The following is a 5,220-nucleotide window of genomic DNA, read 5'->3' as shown; positions in this document are numbered from 1 at the left end:
CCAAAAATGGACGAATAAATAATGTACCTGAAAATCCGGATGTTACACTAACCACTTTACAACTCATCACCCAGTTTAAAAGTTTTAATTTTTTTATCTATATTTATTTAGGGTATATATATATATATATATATATATATATATATATATATATGTATATATATATATATATATATATATATATATATATATATATTAAAAGTTTGTTCCTTTAGGAACAACATCTAACCTATGTACGAGTTAGTTTCCTCAACCGGGGTTACATCGCCATCGTCTCATTCTATTCCTACAAGACTACCGATGTGAACATTTCGGTCGCTTCTTCCCACTGCTTTCCTTCTCTTCGATTTGTTCATCTCGCTGCTCGGCATCTATTTTCCACCGTCGAGTATCTATGGGTGCTAGGGTTTGATTTAAGGGATTGGGCGTCTTCTCCGTAACAGCAACAAGGGCTTCAACATCACCAATGTCACTTCTATTCATCGCAATCCTATAAGATTTAAATTTCTTCAAGTTTCTTCATCCGTTCGTCGTCTGCTCTACCACCTCTACTCAATGGAACAACCGTTTCTTCCAAAAAAAGTTGTATGTCAGAAGCCACTGCCACAATCCCCACCACTAGAAAAGGAATCGATGGAGAAGGGAATCAAGGAAATCTTGATGGCGCCTTGCTACTACACCATTGATTTCGACAAGATGGAGCAAATCCGTCTTCGTTCCTAGTAATTCGCTTATGAACAAATGATTGGAGGGTTCCATAGGGAAGCTCAATTGCAACAGGGGCGAAAGACTATTTTGTTGTTCACATTTGTCGCTGTGTTCCAAGGTAAAAATGGTTGGTAATTTTCACTTTTTGCTATAATCTTATTTCATAAGGACCTGTTGAAATTACCGATGTAGTTGCTTTTAGAGTGAAGGAAGCTGTCAATATGTCACTTATTGAGTTTCAACTTATCAATGTTGAAGAGTGAAAGCCCATGCTTATGTGTTGTTGTATCAAATGGAAAAATGTAAGTTTCTCCTGGCTTGGATTCTTTTGTCGGGGTTCTAATCGAAGTAGGACAACGTTTCGTGCCGGAATCGAGGTTATGTTTGGTTCCAGTTCTATTCAGTAATTAGAAGAGTGAGTAAAAATTTGTATTTGCTTTCTATATACAATGTGGTTGTGTCTGTAGTTGCATATTAGGTGTTTGGGGAAATGTCTGACTGAAGCTATGCTTCATAATGACCCTTATAGATTGATTATTTTTAACTTTTTTCAGAAAAATAATTAAAGCCATCGATGAGTATGAAGGTGAAGATCCTCTACAACCATGATGGCTTCAGGTTTAATAATAAATTTCTTAGTTATTCATTTCTTTAGTGTAATTTTAAGTGAACTTGGTAATTTAGTAACAAGAGTCTACGTACCCAATCTGCTCACCGCTCATTCTTTGAAACCATGACAGGATCCTAACTAATGGCAGGATTTCAGGATAAGGAAGTAATGACAACTCTACATTAGAGGGTACATGTTAGTAAAATACTATGACTGAAAGAAAGTCGGGAAAGGGTTGGTTCCAGTTAGGTTCATGTTGGTAGGAGGGTGACATATGTCATTGATAGAACATACCATGATGCATTTAAGGTATGTTATGTAACACAATTACACTCCTGATCGTTTTGGTAACCAATTATGTATCATTGCGCTAGTGTTTTTTATTCTTTTTATAGGTAAAATTGAAGTATGAGTATTGAAATAGTAAAGATTATAACTGCGGTCCTCGGTTATGTGACTTTTACATTATTGTGACTTTTTTCCTTGAGGATTTATACTTTTTTACCTTTAACATATGATAAAAAGATTGAATTTTTTATACAGTTTTTAAACATTCTTGCACCAAGTATTTGGTATGCTTAGAAATCTTTAGGTCAATCGTAAGTCCCTTTTTTTAATCATAATTTTGGTGCATTTTTATAAATTATTTTAATGATTTGATGATTTGGTGATTTCCAGCTGCGTTGTAGCTATAGTAGCAGCAACCTCTCTTTGTGCCGAAGTGAAAGGAGTCATTCCAAGCATGCCAGATAGGAAAAATGTCTTGGATCTTGTTCAATCTATTTATAATCATAAGACGTAAATAAGGTACATCTTAATTCTTTTCAGCCAACAGACTATTGTGTAGACCTGTCAATGAGCAAAACCTCGTTCATAAACAAGTTATTTTATTAATTGGTTCATTTTTTTTAAAAGAAATGATTTGCTTTAATGATTCTTATGATCATAAATTTTAACTTATTTGATTATGGTTGTCTACATATCTTGCTGTTGCGGCTGCTAGCCAGACAGACAAAGAAGTAGATACAAGGTTGATATTTGTTGGCAATGTAACCAGCAAAATAATATTTTATCCAATTTCTTATTTTGACACTTATCCTTGAAGCTTAGGTAGCACTTCAGACATTAATAATAGCATCATACTTTCATTACTTCATTTAGCACTTTCTCTATTTTTTTATAGCTTCGGAATTTCGTTACGCCGATATGATGTCGGGCTTTATTGTAGTATATGTTTATCATTTTAACACAATTATCTCTTTGTTTCTAGGTATAATTTGTTACAACTGTTATAGTAATGAGAAATTAGAATTTCAATTACATGTTTCAAACAAAAAGTACATGTTCCATTTCAACTTTCAAATGTATGCTTTATTATAACATCTTATTTTTATTTTTTTCACTTAGAACATTGTATATTCACTCTCTTTTCTTATTAAGGATTCCACTTTGAAAGTTTTCCCAACTTACAACATTGTACTTTCGAAAGTTTTTTTTATATGATATTGTACCAACTCTACTATTAAAGTTTTGGTTTAATTCTTTAGCTTACCAAATTAAGTTATGTCAATCAAGTTAAAATAAAAAACAACCACCTACAGAATATACTTGTAATCTGACTTTTTGTCCAGTAGAGCCTTCACCTTTTGTCTCCCTAGAAGCAAAATATTTTGTCAAAAGATTAATTAACAAAGACCATAAAAAACGAAATGACTACTTCCCACACTTTGAGTAAGACATATATTTTGATAAATTTGATATAATTTGTTATATTGATCATCTGAAGCATTAAATGGTAACATGTGTTCAGATGCATTACATTTACAGCTCATCCATGATAATCATATTTAAATTCGACCAAGTTGTGTAGCATTTTTTGTTTAATTCATGATGATATTTTTGCAGGCTCTCTCAAAAGCTTTGTGATAGGAATCTAGAAGGCCCAATAAGGGGTAAAAACAGTAAATTCATCTAGGTTGGTTAGGATTATAATAAATAGAGAGAAATGTCACGGTAGGGGATGCCTAGAAATTTGATAGTGTTTGTATTGGCTCTTAAGCTTTTGGCTTAGAGAGAGGGAGATTCCCTGGGAAATCTTTTAGATTGTGTTAATCGTGTAATGAATTAGTTAATTTCATCATCTTCTTCTTTTTGATCTTTCTCTGTTTGTGTAACGCCTGTGTTTCTGGGCCTGTCATTAATGTTGATATAATAGTCTAGGTTAACCTTTGTAACCCGTTTTAAAACAATAGAAGTGTATTATTTGAGTATGATGTGTTTTGTGCTTAATTGCTTAATTATATGGTTTGATTAATTAAGAATAAAAATAAGCGTCAAAATTTAAGTGTAAAATAAACTTTATATCTTTGGTTAATGTTGTAGTAGTTGAAACGAGGTTTCCGAATATATATATAGAACGCCCAAATCTGACTTCGTATGAGGAAGTTATGATTTATCGAAGTTTCGGCTTAGCGGTATGCAGCCTGAAATACTCGATTTGAGATCGAGCGGTTTTTAGCCGAAGCAATCTAAACAAGGATCGAAAGTCTAGTTATTGGTATCGAAGCGATGAAAAGTTAGGCGAGAACGGACGTCAAACGAAGAAGTTATGAAATTATAACGAAGTTTTTCTGTCCCGGCCAATTAAAAATAAATAATAAAAATAAATTCAAACTCAGCCGACAGAGTCTAAACGAAAGTTGTAGAGCGTAGTCTCACCTTCGTGTGGATATAGAGAACGTCGAAAACGGAGTTCGTATGAAGAAGATATGAATTTCCGAAGTTTATTAAATATTTTGTATTTAAATTTAATTATTAAACCCGGTATTATCCGAAGGGGAGTCACCGGGCATATCCGAAGTATGCCCAGCGTACTGCTGTACGCCCCGCGTACAGCGAAGCATGACGACCTTCGCACTTGAGTTCTTCGGATGACGAACGTCATGACGATTTCGGACGAGTACGCCCCGCGTACTCCGAGGCTCCAGCCTCCTATAAATAGGATGCGAGGGTTCCGGGCTTATTTGCTCATTTCTCCTCGTTTTTGTGCCGAAGCTCTGCACGTAAACCCCCGAAGCCATCCCGACACCCCGGATCTCATATCCAAGTTAAGAGGGAAGTTTTACGATCCCAAGATCCCGAGAAGTGCGATTCCCGAGCCGAAGCTCTGCCCGCGAGAAGTTCGATTTTTTTCCAGATCTGCTGAGGATTACTACTTCTACAAGTCGTAGTGCTGTCTGATCGTCTTCTGATCAAGTGAGTGTATACTACCTTTCATAAACACGATAATAATACAAGTATGGTTTGAGTGTATTAAGTATATTGTTGTTTATGTGTATAATTTTGTTGTTATATGTGTGAATGTATATTCATTCTCTTCTATCTCATAGATCTGATTTACTTTCTATGAAATACGTGTTATGTGGGTGTGTCTCATCTGTTATGTGGAATATGTATTGAATGAAAATGATATACAGGTTTTAAACTATGTATGAAAATATATATTTTTATCTACTAATATGTTGGGTAGAACATGGGTAGATAGTTGGTGTGTAATAAACAGATGAGAGGCCTTGATGTTGTTGTTGTTGTTGATCTAGTTATTCAGCGGAGTATGGATAACGACCACGGACTCTTTCTAGACAGTCCAGTGGAACGCTAGCAGGTTCATAACCTTTAGGTGTTGTGAACGATGTGTTCACCGGTGTACTCTATCCCCCTCATGGTTGCCTTTAGGATATCTATTGTTGAGGAAACCCCTTAGCAGTAATGTCCGTCCCGATGAAAATCCTAGATTAGGTCCCTTGAGATAAATGTTATTTTAGGGACGTAAAGTGAGGACAACGGGAATGGGTAATCGGGATAGTGATTGGTTGGTGAAATTAAATATAATTTATTTATTG

At 34.9% G+C, this 5,220-nt stretch overlaps 1 long non-coding RNA gene across 1 annotated transcript; it reads left to right on the top strand.

The window, feature by feature from the left end:
• The first annotated feature begins 287 nt into the window (after positions 1–287).
• Positions 288–3,557, top strand: LOC145058399 (uncharacterized). The gene is made up of 5 exons (XR_013686374.1): positions 288–1,123; positions 1,263–1,326; positions 1,449–1,627; positions 1,997–2,125; positions 3,224–3,557. It is a non-coding gene; the product is annotated as an uncharacterized LOC145058399 (long non-coding RNA).
• Positions 3,558–5,220: the final 1,663 nt, after the last annotated feature.

Source organism: Lactuca serriola, chromosome 6, assembly GCF_051521515.1.
Source record: "Lactuca serriola cultivar US96UC23 chromosome 6, Lser_US96UC23_V15, whole genome shotgun sequence".
NCBI lineage: Eukaryota > Viridiplantae > Streptophyta > Magnoliopsida > Asterales > Asteraceae > Lactuca > Lactuca serriola.
Note: the sequence above shows the minus strand (reverse complement) of the source record. Positions and strands in the feature narration are given on the sequence as shown.